Source organism: Schistocerca gregaria, chromosome 2, assembly GCF_023897955.1.
Source record: "Schistocerca gregaria isolate iqSchGreg1 chromosome 2, iqSchGreg1.2, whole genome shotgun sequence".
NCBI classification, from domain to species: Eukaryota; Metazoa; Arthropoda; class Insecta; order Orthoptera; family Acrididae; genus Schistocerca; species Schistocerca gregaria.
In genome coordinates this window covers 806,369,485-806,384,329 of record NC_064921.1, presented here as the reverse complement: position 1 = coordinate 806,384,329, position 14,845 = coordinate 806,369,485, and the positions used below count along the sequence as shown (strand labels likewise).

The 14,845-nt window shown below is 40.0% G+C and overlaps 1 protein-coding gene across 2 annotated transcripts in view; it reads right to left on the bottom strand.

Annotated features, from left to right (window-relative positions):
* The window catches only part of LOC126335094 (uncharacterized), a 789,781-nt gene that overhangs the window by 281,184 nt on the left and 493,752 nt on the right, over positions 1–14,845 (bottom strand). The window lies entirely within an intron of this gene.

The following is a 14,845-nucleotide window of genomic DNA, read 5'->3' as shown; positions in this document are numbered from 1 at the left end:
TTTAACAGCTACTGACGTTCGCCTACTTAAAATGTTACACATTATAAGATCAGAGTGTCAATATGACAAGACTCTTGTGGATGTACTTGTACATTTAAGTACTGCTCGTGTGTTTGGGATACTCTCCCGCTCGTAATACAGGAAGAAATCGACTGTTGCTAAATTTTCATCCAGTACAGCCTCAGAATTTTCAGATCGGTTCTCAAGATCGGTTGACTTATTACATTTCGTGCATATTATTCCGCAGACTTTTCGGTTTCAGTGACGCAAGTTGCAACCTTCTGCTGCTAGAGGAGTCCGAATTGTAGCATGTAACACGACTAGCGAGAAACAGAGTGCGGCAATCCCTCAGAAAACTGAAGCACGAATTGGAAGAACTCGACCACACGAGGAGCATCCTCTCATTAACATTAAGCATCAAAACTGGAGCACGAATTAGAGGAGTTCGTCCTCACTTATGAGCACCTTCTCATTCAGCACCACACTGCTAGAGCTGCGACGTCTGCAATAATCCGATGCCTTGGGTTCATTGTCTTGGATCATCCTCCTTACACTCCCGACTTGCCCCAATCCGATTTTCATCTGTTTGCAAAACTTAAAGAACACCTTCGAGGATATCGCTTTGATAGTGATGGAGCGGTGCAAGTGGAGGTGAGGTTGTGGCTCCGTCAATAAAGTAAAACATCCTACAGTGATGGTATCAACAAACTGGTCTCTCGTCGGGAGAGATGTTTGTCGCCATATTGACTATGATGAGAAAATAAATATGTGCACATGAATAAAGATTTAGAATGTTAATAAAGTTTTTTTTTTAAAAAAGTTGCTAAGATTTTTCATCTAAAAATTTCGGAGGGTTTACTTTTCGACAGGTCCTCGTAGGTTATCGGCGAATGCTCTTCATGTTGATTATCTTCAAGTAAGGCCATGTTTGATCGGAGTGTCGTTTCGTCACTATAGAAAGTGAACCGTCATCAACTTTGGATGAATTTCTATAGACGGCAAAACAGCCAGAAGCAAAGACTTTTATGACGGCAATGAATTTTTCTCAATACCTATGAAAGGAATTCCCTTAACTGCTAAAAAGAAAAGGGAATGCTATACAAACGAAAGTATTCCACGTGTCAAATTAGCGCTTGATTCACTTGCACAACATGTTCCGACATTATTACAACAAAATTTTATTGATATCAGTGCCATTTATGTACCAGATGGAGAACTATATGGCTTGGTTGCTCTTGTAAACTAGTCGGTGCGCCAGTCGGAGAGTGGGCTAGTTAAGATTGCGAGCGATATGGGTCGAGGCTGAGAACGGTGGGTGGGAAGTTGTATAGCGCGCCGACAATTCTATGGCCGTGGCGGAAGACTGCAGCGATCGACACGCCGGATGTTGCCTGCTGCTGCTTTGTGTGAGGCGGAAGTTGCCGAGTGGAGTAGAGAAGGGTGACCTACCGACCAGAGTGACCGCTTCTTCCATGCTAAATGGATTTCGCATCATTCACCTAAAACCGGAAGCAGCCATAGCATTAGAGCAACTACTTTCTGAACCTCTGTTCGAGTCTGCACTGTATACTCATGCGCAGTATATTCACAGACGGTTCAAATGGCTCTGAGCACTATGGGACTTCTTAGGTCATCAGTCCTCTATAACTTAGAACTACTTAAACCTAACTAACCTAAGGACATCACACACATCCATGCCCGAGGCAGGATTCGAACCTGCGACGTAGCGGTCGCGCATTTCCAGATTGTAGCGCCTAGAACCAATCGGCCACTCTGGCCGGCTACATTTACAGATCAGTGTTTTGCTGATATAGGTTTCGACTGTTATAGCCCAGTGCGCTATACTAGACGACGAATGTCATACAAAGGTGATAGCCACCGTCACGTGCACCACTGTGACGTGTTCAAATACGGCTATTGCCAAAACATAAATAAATCTAACATACAGGCGGAAAAATCCATTACTATTCTATCGTTCTATTGTTGATTGAACACCGGAAATAGGAACACAGTATCAGCAGGTAACTTCTGCAAGCACTTGCAGATGTGTTTGCATTGAATAAAAACATGCGCAAGATTACTTCTCTAAGAAGCCTGGGGCAAGTTAATCTGAGGAACTTGCTGTAAGCACTCGCAGAAGTGTTTCCCCCGTCGTGAGGTTAGGCAACTGGATGCTTACAGTTTCCAATTTAAGATCAGTGGCAGCCGCCACCATTGTTGCGTTATTGTTATTGGAGAAAAGTCGTGATAAAAAATTAAAAGTTAAGAGGAAGAAAAGGAATGTTTGCGTGAAGAAACGGACACACTGGCGTACATATTTATGTTATAAAGAAATACTATTGAATGCACTAAAATTAGAGGACTTCGCTCTGTTAAAAATTTTATGGGAATGTTGTACGCAAGCTTCGAAAATCTCTTGTCTGTTGTACAATCAAATGTTCTACGCCTCTGTGACTCAAAGATCAGCTTTTACTGATTATTCGATTTCTGTAAACGGTATTTATTATTTTAATTAGAAATGTAATGCCTTTATGTTTATGCTAACAATGAAATTCAACTACGAGTGGGGATTAAACGTAAAGGGGATTTTTGTTCCTGAACATCAACAGTTGATAGGACTGGCCCCGTGCTTTGGCTATGCTTAGGTGGGACCTTTAGAAGTGAGGAGAGCGTGGTTTTAGATATTTCTCACCGTTTCGTCAGTGTCGCTCACGATGTCTGAGCAACAGGTGCATCCCTCCATTGCGCAATGCATAATTATCAAATTTCTTGCTCGTGAAGGAGTTACAGCGGCGGAAATTTGCCACAGATTGACTGCACAGTTCGGTGATAAAACATTGTTGAGGACGCGTGTGTTTGCCTGGCATAAAAAGTTCAACGAAGGACAAGAACGTATGGAAAATCAGCAACACGATCGCCGCCCTCGGACCAGCATTACAGACAAAAACATTCGTACGGTTAAAGACATTACTGACGACGACCAAAGGGCGCGAGTATCAGAAATTGCACAAAAAGTCGAATCAGATATCAGCAATCATCACAAACGACCTACAGTTCCGTAAAGTGCGTTCCAGATGGGTCTCTAAACTTTTGACCAAAAATCTTAAGTTGAGGCGTTTGGAGGTGTGTCAGAGGCTTACAGGAAGGTTTGTGGAGAAAGGTGATGCATTTTTGAATCGGATCGTCACCTGCGACGAGACATGGGTTCACCACTACACTCCAGAATCCAAACAAGCGAGTAAGGAGTGGCGGAGGAAAGGGAAGGCAGCTCCAGTGAAAGCCAAGACTCGACCGTCAGCTGGCAGTGTTCTTTCAATCGCTTTTTTTTCGATCAACGCGTCATTTTGTTGATTGTTTTTTTGCATGAGCGACGCACAATCAATGCTGCTTACTACTGTGAAGTGTTGAACAAGGCGAGGGCTGCATATAGCCGCAGAAGGCGGGACCAATCCATTCGACAGGTCATCCTCCATGACAATGCGCGACCCCATACTGCAGCTCTGTCTGTCTCCAAGCTACAGGAAATACACTTGGCTGCATTTGATCATCCTTTTTACAGCCCGGACTTATGGCCTTGCGTTTCCCATTTATTCGGATCTCTTCTAGAAGCTCTAGGAGGGCGATGATTTGAAGATGACGAGAGTGTAGAAGACTTCATGCGCAACTAGCTGGTGACACAACCCACTTCTTTTTATGATGAGGGCATCAAAAAGCTCCCCATACGCTGAGACAAATGGAGTTCCAAAGCATGAGTCTATGTGGAAAAATAAATTATAATTGCCTTGAGCTTTTCAATAAATGAATTTAAATAAAAAATAAAATCCCGCTTATATTTGATACGCCCTCGTAAAATTTTAAAACTTCTGGACTGCCATCCTACTTTCCCTGTATGGTGAAGCAATATAATAAAAAAATTCGTTTTGCGGGTTCTTGGCCTTAAGCAGCCAACTATACAAGTTGTAACAGGTACAAGCGCAGATATTTTGTGTGTTGTACCTTAATATATACAGGCGTTATTAGCATGTTGGTTGTTTTCCTCTGCGTCGAAGAACGAGGCCTCGTGCTATGGGCTAACCTTTTTGTCCCCGCGTGTCCACACTTCAACAACTGAGCAGCTACCGAGGGGAAAATATGCATCAATGGCTTGCTCTTGTCACATGTATCTGGAGGTACTATGTAACCTAAAAACAAGTGACTTGTAAGAGCCATAATTATTAGTCTGCAAATTACGTAAATATTGATGTACTGTTGTTCAGTACACCCTCCTGCCACCAACAGAAAAACCTGCTCTCATACCCCTTACACCCTGTATGTGTTTAGGGGTTCAATGGTACATTTGTTTCGGCTGATGTCTTTCCTGTCTTCTCATTTTAGACATTGACATTTTGTACCCGCATTGAAAACACACAACTTCTACAATTTGAGCACATTTTTCAGCAACTGACAAGTTCAGCAACTATTTGCAGCAAGATGCAGAAACTGTTTCCACTAAAGTGCGGAAGCTACTTCTGTAAGTTGATGACTCTTGCAGAAGTTGACTTTCTTGGAACGTTTCTGTGTCAAAGAACGTGCAGCAGTAGCTTCTGCAAGGGACTTTGCGGAAGTTTACTAGCTAGTGGACACACGCCTTAACGCCCGAAGGGACCTGAAGTGGAATGGCCGCATAAAACAAATATGGTAGCAGGAAAACCAGATGTCAGGATGAGACTCGTTGAAAGATTTCTAATGTAACCTAATTCATATACGCAGAAGTGGCGTACAAAACGCTTATTCGACCGATCCTTGATTATTGCTCATCAGACTGGGACAGTTGCCAAATAGAATTAATAGAAGACATAGACAAGATCCAAAGAAGAGAGGCGAGTTTCGTCAGGGTAGTTTCGTAAATGCCAGAGTGCTATGAAGGTGCTCAACGAACTCCAGTTGCAGAAGCTGCAAGAGAGGCGCTCTGCATCGTGGAGACGTTTACTTCCTTTCACATATAGTTGGCGTAGTGACCTCGACGGGAAAAGTCATACAGAAACTAACTTATTCTTCTCGCACACGAAGAAACTGGGGAAGATGAAAGTACCCTCCGTCACAAACCATAAGGTGGCTTGTGGAGTACTGCCTTAGATGTGCCTGTAAAATTTGTCCTGCTACAGAATGCCTGTTCTGTTTTTACTAGAATGGGATTCCCGCGATAGAATCCTCACCATTATCCTTACATCTATCCTCTGACGGTACAGCAGCTGTTTTCCTTATGCGTAGCAGCAAATAAAACCATCAGCTGCGTGTATTAGTTTCGTTTAATTGCAACCGTTTTTGTTGATACAGTACACCATCTTCAGGCCTTCTGCAACGCAGGGTGATCACGCTTTCAACAGGTATCATCAACATATCTCTAATAAAAGGAGCGTTTATGGTGCATCTGACTGCAGCGCATCGACTTCTTGATAGGGCCCGAAGATGACTGAGTGTATCACCAAGACTGCTCGCAATTAAATAAAACTAATACATACAGCTGATGGTATTTGTTTCTACACATTTCCAACTGGTTGGTAACAGATTTCTTAATGTTTCTGGCTCGAGCAGTGTCTTGATCTAACTTGTACTCCAGTCGAGTCAGACTGTTTTCAAATAGTTTTAGTATTTCGTTTTAGTAAGTTACATGACCCCATGTCATTGTGATCACTGAACTTGGTCTTAAAGCTAACGAATTAAAATTTTGTTAAATTAGAGGGTTTTATTCTAGCTAACATCCACTGTAGGCAGCAACATAAAAGTGGTGTGGTGACTATTTATGTTTAGGAGACACTTATACTACAAAAATGTCATTCCTGGATAAATACATCAGTGAAAGAAATCTAGAAAGCACTGGAATTATTGTTAAACTGGAGGGAAAGGGTAGTAATTACACAAATCACGAATTAATAGGTATTTATCACCCACCAAATGCAGATGTATCACACTTTTTTAATAGTCTAAGCTCAGTAGTCAGTCTATATGGCCTCAGTAATATAACTATAGTTGGGGATGTGAATATTAAGGCAAACTCCGTCAACTTGACTAACTTGAGGCTGACAGGTATATTGAATTTATAAGACCTTGTGAACATAGTAGACACTGATACAAGAGTGTCGGATTACACCTCCAGCAGTATACATGCTACAAACAGTGTTAGGCGCTGCAGTTCAGAACTTCACTACTCACACTACTATTGCCAGTCTGTTGAGTACGTGAGTATAAACAACAGAAGAAATGAAGGTCATTGAACACAAATGAATCTTGAGCGATCATAACACAAACTGTTTAAAATGTAAACTAGCCTAGGAAAAATGTAACAGTGTTTATATGGTAAGAGGTTCAAACAATAAATGGGATGAATTCTGTGAAACAGTTTTGAGACAAATATGTCGTATTACTTGAGCAAATACGCATTCAAGAACAGAAACACGTTCGAAATTGCCTTCCTTACACTGTGTCATTCTTGTAAGCACAGTAATTTTTGCTTTTCAAAACGGCTGTTGCGTGCACACGACAGAAATAATGAACAAGAAGCAATCGCAAACAGTATATATATATTACTGACAGCGCAACCCAGCGCTAGCACTTTCTATTACGTCATGCTCAACAACCACGTTAGATATTATTACGCTGTATTTTTCTTCATCACTGTGTACTAATAAATTACGTGAGACCTTGTGTTACACAAACAGACACCTCACAGTAAAGTTTCGTGTTTCTGTGGCTGGTTATCTGACATTCGATGTCATCGGCCTACGGTGTATACACACTAACTACACTACTCACAAAGTTTAGGAGATCAATCAAAGTATATATTCAGCCTGGGGAGAATATATTAAACCGTTCAGTTATAAATGCAATAAAAAGAGACAAGTGATATACGGGGCTTTCAATAGGTGCAGACTCACGCATTGGAGCCAGTAAGTGTGTATGCGTGTATGTGGCAAAATGTTTCGCACTTTTAGCAAAATCGTCGAGCCATGAATATAAATGATTACAGAACTTCGCAATGGTGGAGAAGAGCCTCAGTTGTGAAATGTATGCTTGCAATATGTAAGCAGGACATATGACTTGTGATGTACGTACAGAAACGTTATCTACTGTTTGGTATATAGTAGGAGCGCTCAGATAGTTACCGTATTTAGTGACATCTGTTGGTAGAGGGGTGGACTATTAGCTGACTTAACTGCAACCGATAGAAGTTGGAGGAAACACCTCATTTATTACAAGAAGAATTAGCGAGTGTTACTAAATGATTATTAGTGTTATGTTACTTAAATATTCGTAATTATAAGTATGATGTTAAGCGAAAGAATATTTCATCGAACATAAGGGAACGTCAAGCCTGTCATTGTCAGATTAAGCGGCAGGCAACAGTCTAATTGTTAGCGGCTGCGATTGGCTCATGTTATGAGCATGGTGCCGAGTTTAATGACGCAGCGCTTGCACGGGCTGAAGTAATATTTGTTGTATCTTATGATTTATCGTGGGGCGGGTCACCAATGGAAGACACCATTAATCTGAGGTCAAACATGGTGCAAGATAAAAGGACGCATATTTTCGACGGATATGGAATCACAAGCGCTGACTCCATGCGGTTTGAGGGGGCCCGAGCCCCCTCAGAAATTCATTGGGGGGCGGGTGGCTGCGCCCCCCAATAATTTAAGAAAATTACTAGTTATATGCAGTGGTTGGGAAGGGAGTGAGACAGGGTTGTAGCCTCTCCCCGATGTTATTCAATCTGTGTATTGAACAAGCAGTAAAGGAAACAAAAGAAAAATTTGGAGTAGGTATTAAAATCCAGGGAGAAGAAAAAAACTTTGATGTTCGCCGACGACACTGTAATTCTGTCAGAGACAGCAAAGGACTTGGAAAAGCAGTTGAATGGAGTGGACAGTGTCTTGAAAGGAGGATATAAGATAAACATCAAAAAAAGCAAAAGGAGGATAATGGAATGTAGTCGAATTAAGTCGGGCGATGCTGAGGGAATTAGATTAGGAAATGAGACGCTTAAAGTAGTAAACGAGTTTTGCTATTTGGGGAGCAAAATAACTGATGATGGTCGAAGTAGAGAGGATATAAAATGTAGACTGGCAATGGCAAGGAAAGATTAGGTGGGTAGATCACGTAACTAATGAGGAGGTATTGAATAGGATTGGGGAGAAGAAGTTTGTCGCACAACTTGACTAGAAGAAGGGATCGGTTGATAGGACATGTCCTGAGGCATCAAGGGATCACAAATTTAGCATTGGAGGGCAGCGTGGAGGGTAAAAATCGTAGAGGGAGACCAAGAGATGAATACACTACGCAGATTCAGAAGGATGTAGGTTGCAGTAGGTACTGGGAGATGGAGCTTGCACAGGATAATTTAGCATGGAGAGCTGCATCAAACCAGTCTCAGGACTGAAGACCACAACAACGACAACTAGTTATATTATGCTTTGTAAAATCACAAAATTATCTTGGAATTTTTTATTTTCCTTGTTTGACGATAGATATCTTTTAATATACATTCAGTAATGAGTTAAAACAATTATTACGGTAGTAAGCAGGTTAACTGAAAACGAGTGGAGTGAAGCGTGACGGTGTTACGGTGCTGCTGGCACTCTTAGAATTTGTCCCGGTGCGCGAAGCTTCGGGTAAAGTCTGGCGCCGGCGGGCCAGCGCTGCGGCCGCGGCGACATCAAAAGCACTGGAGCAGAAGCGCCTGGAACCCTCCACCTCGCGTCGCCTTGACGCTTCGAGACATTACGACGCCGCGCCTATTAAAAGCCCACCCTGCTGTCGCAGTCATTCAGTGTGGATAGTTTCGTTCAGCGCATGCTGCAGACGTGTTTAGTGTTGCGACTTTAGTGTCTAGTGGACTATTGTATACAACTATATTTTATTCATTTACTTTAGTCTCTTAGTGTATTGTTAATTAAGTTTGCAGTGGATAAATTTGTTACCAAAAAGGCGCGATTGGAAGTTGATGATACTGCAAGTCAACCTCCAACAATTATTGTGTCGTCAATTGCTTTGTCATCTTCAGGCGAGAACCGTTCACAGCCGAAACCTGGACAATCCAGTAAGGGAAGATCATTTCAGAAGTCTTAGTTGATCAAATATACATGGCTATAATATGAAGCATCTACTGAAAAAGTTTTTTGCAAAACGTGCAAAGAGGCAGATGCTAAAAATCTATTACAATTTTCCTCAAAAAAGATGATGCATTTATTTACGAAGGGTTTCTAACTGGATAAAGGCTTTAGAAAAATTTCGTCTTCATGAAAATACATTTATGCATTAAGAAGGTGTTCTGGAACTAAATTCTATCACTAACCGTAGTGTGGCCTCCCAATTGAATGAAAGATAGTGATATGAAGAAAGACCGTTTAGCTCTTGAGACAATTTTTACTACCACGCAATTTCCATGCCGACAAGGACTAGCAATTAGAGGGCACGAAGATGCAAACTCAAATTTTTGTCAGTTGTTGGAACTCCGAAAGAATAACATACCTGAGTTTAAAGATTGGCTAGGGCGTTCGGGGTATAAGTGGACGTCCCACGATATTCAAAATGAAATCATTGATCTACTAGGAAAGTGTGTTGAGAAAGGTATTGGCTTCAATCAAGAAGACTGAATATTTTTCTATTATGGTTGACGAAACAAGTGAGTCTTCGATTCACAAACAAGTTTCATTTCGTAATCCTTCTGTCGATGATTCCTTAATCATCAACGAAGACTTTATAGGGTTAGACGAGACCCCCAACACTGAATCACAAACTCTGTTTAGAATTTTAAAATACGTTTTTGCTCTTGATTTGTAAATGGGTAACTTAAGAGGACAGTGCTATGATGGTGCCTTGAATACGAGAGGTAAGTTCAAAGGACTAAAAAAGTTTTGGATATACAACCAAAAGCACATTATGTGCGCTGCACTGCTCACAGTTTAGACTTGAAAGTGGTAGACAGTCTCCGCCATCTTACGTCTATGACGGACATTATGGGTTTAGCCAAGGACTTAATAAACACCGTAAGGGAATCCAACAAAACGATGGGACATTTCAGAAGCATATTCTGTGAGAGAGCCAACGACCAAGCTGGTGTACGATCCCAGTGCCCAACTCGATAGACTATGCGAGCTTCTAGTATCTTGAGAATACTGAAAATATTTCAAGAACTTCTAAAGTTTTTTTGAAACATTTTCTGCAAAGGACAAAAGAGGCAGGTTACAAATGTGCAGGCTACCTTGTTACAATTCAAGACTTATTTCTTTTTGCGTCTTTAATGATGCAGTGAACCCAGTAGAGGATGTTAATGAAAAGTGCAAGTGTTGCTGATCTGGAAAAAAATATATGAGGGCTTGATTTGTATATTGAATGGAAGGCATGATAGTTTTGAACACTTTTGGGAATTGTATTTAAAAGAAAAACCTTCATAAGTTGATGATGCTTCGCTTCCTCGGAATCGAAGTATACCAAAAAAGTGTGAAAAAACGAAGTCAGTTCATCGCACACTTTCAAAACCTCAAAGGAATACTACAAATCTATTTACATTGAAGTTTGTGAAACGGTGCAATCTTGCAATCTTGAGAATGTTAGCCGAAATCGCTAATAATAAAAAACAACTGGTCTTAAAAACATGCGTGATGTAAGAAAGTACATTACAGAAGAAGCTGCAGTTGGAGATGTGTTATGTGAAGTAGTGAAGTGCATTAAGCTTTTCCAAGTAGTTCCAATAACGACAGCAACAGCAGAACGGTCATTTAGCGCCCTTTGACGTCTGAAGTCACATCTCCGATCAACAAAGGGACAGAAGCGATTGAAGAACTTCGCTGTTCTTCATGCCCACCGAGATGTTTTGGATGAATTGAATATCCGACTAGTCATCAACGACTTCATATCCAGTAATCCAGTCAGACGGTCGGCATCTGCACCTTTCTAAAGACACTCTAGCCCCAATAATGGCATTTAGAGCAATATTAAAAATCTTTATAAAATAGAGAATTAAATGCATACATAATGTTAAATTTTGAGTTTCGAAATATTAGTACTAGTTTAGTACCATATTACTATATTACTATAGTACTGTGTTAGTTATTTTCAAATTCTTAAATATTTTTAGGATGTAAGGCCCAATTAAAATCCGATAGTTACATAATTTTTGACTGAAAGTATTAGGCATACTGTATTAACTTTATAACTGTGTTAAAGCATTAACTTTGAGATATTGTTTTGTGCCATCATAATATTAGCAAAGGACAAAACTTACAAACTTTTAAGTGCTGTAAAATGGAAGCAGAGATAAAATACTAAAATTTGGCATAGTTACTTATCTGAATAGGGATAAAAAAATTGTCGGCTTTCATCCGAATGTGGAATGACCCGTCAGAGCTTGTTACAATTCAACAAAACCTGACGTTTTTGTTGTGGTTGGCAGGAGAGCCAACCCCGTATTGCTAAAGGAGGCCGAAATGCACGTCTTTTAGCTCACGCAGGCTGGCGTGAGGTCTGGAACATGACAAGGGAATTAGAATTGAGAAAAACGGACGTAGCTGGTGGAATACTTACCTTTAATCCATTAATGGAGAACGTCGCTCTTTATGGCACATGATTCACAATATCAATAGTACGGATACTGGCGCCTTGCTAGGTCGTAGCAAATAACGTAGCTGAAGGCTATGCTAACTATCGTCTCGGAAAATGAGAGAGTATTTAGTCAGTGAACCATCGCTAACAAAGTCGGCTGTACAACTGGGGCGAGTGCTAGGAAGTCTCTCTAGACCTACCACCCAGCAAGTGTGGTGTCTGACGGTGACACCACAGTTTTAGTTTCACAGAACGGGCATATGATTAATGAAACTGAACAGTTCAAATTTCTAGGTGTTCAGATTGATAGTAAACTGTTGTGGAAACCACACGTTCAGGATCTTGTTCAAATACATAATGCTGCCATTTTTACAATACGATCGGTATCGTTCGACACGAAAATTTGTCTACTTTGCTTATTTTCACTCGCTTATGTCGTATGGTATTACATTTTGGGGTAACTATTCCATTTCTATAAAGATATTTTTGTCTCAGAAACAGGCGGTTCGGGCAGTAAGTGGTGAAAGTTAGCAAACCTCTTGTCAACCTCTGTTCACGAGTCTGGGTATTTTGACATTGGCCTCTCAATATATATATTCCTTACTGCCATTTCTTGTTAACAATATTAGCTTGTTCCCAAGAATAAGTAGCTTTCTCGCAGTTAATACTCGACGGAAATCAAGCCTGCAATTGGATCGGACTTCTTAACTCTCGTGCAGAAAGATGTGCAGTATACTGCTGCATCCATTTTCAATAAGCTACCACTAGAATTCAAAACTCTTAGAAGTAATCCACGCACTTTCAAATCGAAACTGACGAATTTCCTCATGGGCCACTCCTTCTGTTCTATGAGGAGTTTCTTGAAAAATTAAGCTGATTCTTGTTGTATTGTTTACTGCGTTTACTCAGACTTATGGCTTGACTTTTTTCTGGTTCATAAACATTATATTTTTATCTGTTATTGCTTTTAAGTTGTAATTTTATGAACTGAGACGTTCCACGACCTTGGAGTTTGCTCCTCAACTTGGCCCTACGGTACTGGACGTGTAATTAAATAAAAAAAAACTTACTAGGAGACGGGTTCATTATGCATGTTACTCAAAAAATCATTCAGGCAATTGTAGGTAACCTCCTGACACGTAGTTTAGAAACCCTATCGTAAATATATTCCCAATGTTATTTAACTGCCTGTAGAGGTGAAGGCTCCGAAGAATTTCGTGAATTTGTAGATGGTAAGTACAAATCGATCGTAGATGATAATAAAACTAAATGATTACCATAATTACTACCACCTACCATATTCGTTGTGGCTTTACTATTAAAATTCTATTATGAAGCTCAGTTTAAGTGCTGTCACAAAATTCTCCTTTGGAATTAATTTGTTTCAGCTTGGCTTTAATCACAAATTTTCTCACCCAATCATTGAAAGAATAGATAGTTAGTTGGTTATACGTTCCACAGACCGTCTTAACGATTCTTTTATCGAGATGACTCGAAACGAGTCAGGTTAGAGGATGAGTATATATAATTAATGGGTAACATTAATGAATACATTATCATTTTAGTTCTACTCTTGCACCTACACTTTAACTTTTCTTTTTTAACTGGCTACCAGTTTTTAAGTAGAACTTGGTCAATGGTTTAGCGGGATATGTGCAGGACAAATGATTTTAAATTAGGTTTAAAAACTGCTTCGCTACCTGTCAGACATTTTATGTTATTCTGCAAGTGATCAAAAACTTTTATTGCTTCATATTCAACTCCTCTCTGAGCCACTACCGGCCTTAATAATAAGTGATAGAGATCAATTTTCCCTATAGCTTTGTAGGTATGTACATCACTGTACTTCTCAAAATGTGATGGATTATTCATATCGAATTTCATTAGCGAAAATATGTGTTGTCAGGACGCAGTTAATATGCCTAGCTCCTTGAAGAGACCCACATGACCCCCGAGGGCGAACACGGCATATTATCCTGTAGCTGTTCTACGAAGAGCAAAAGTAGTGGAACTTGGAGGTTTGAAAAGCTCAGTAATATGCTTCTTCCAGTTCAAGTTTTCATCAATATGACTCTTCTTCATGTACTACAGCAACTGTTGGTGAGATTGGGTCTTGCACAAAATTGAAAGTAGTGTGATATTTGTGTGTGTGTGTGTGTGTGTGTGTGTGTGTGTGTGTGTGTGTGTGTGTGTGTGTGTGTGTGTGTGTTTTTCAAAATGTAGGGAAAGTCCATTTTCAGAGAACCTCTTAATAATTCTTTCGAAAATATAATTTACCAACGTTCGTGTTGCTGTCTCTCTAATGGTATCTACTATAACACAAGTATCGTCTGCAAAAAGTACCCATTTTACTTGTTGAATGTTAAGTGGAAGGACATTCAGATACATTGCTGAGAGAAAACATTATTTCTGACAAAAAATTAAATTGATATCTAATGGTAAACATAAAATAAGCAAAACAGAGTACCTCCAGTGGTCACAGGTTCCTATTCGCTGTCGTAACACATCACATGTATACTGTCAAATTTGTAAACAGCCGCCAAGAGTAGAAGAGACTGACCTCATTTACAGATAATTCATCACATCAACAGCTTGTACCTCTTTTCAGCTTGAAACTATGTGTACATAAACTACTGGCACAAATTGTATATCTATCTGCATATTTTAAAGCATTAACCAATGTATTACCCCAACCTTTAGGCAGCTAATATATGTAACATGTAATCTCAAGACCCCTTGCTTTGTAAATGTTTGCTCTCATACAGTCACTCTATCCACCCTCTCTCTCCTTCCGCCTCCAGCCTCTCACATCTGTATATTAATCCTAATCAAATATTGTCATCTATGTTTAATTTTACTGCTGTAGCCAATATGATTATTGTACTTAAAGTCTGTAACATTTCACCTGATTGTTATTAGCAAGTATTAAATTTAAGCCATTTTAACATCTCACCTGATTGTATAAAGGAGTACGAATGTTAAGCTGTTTTAACTTGTCAAAATCGCATTTATTTGCCACCTGAAGTACACACACATATATTCGACACCTCAAAACAAACACCTCCAAATCCTTAAATCCTTTAAATAATTATTCTGTAATAATGTTGTTGTAATGTATATTCTATGTACTTTGCGATTATGTCTTCTCTTCTGCTATACGAACCTTGCACCCAGCAGATTCCAGACACCATATTTGTTTACATATTTGACAGTATATATATGATGTGTTACGACAGCGAATAGTAACCTGTGACTACTGGAGGTACTC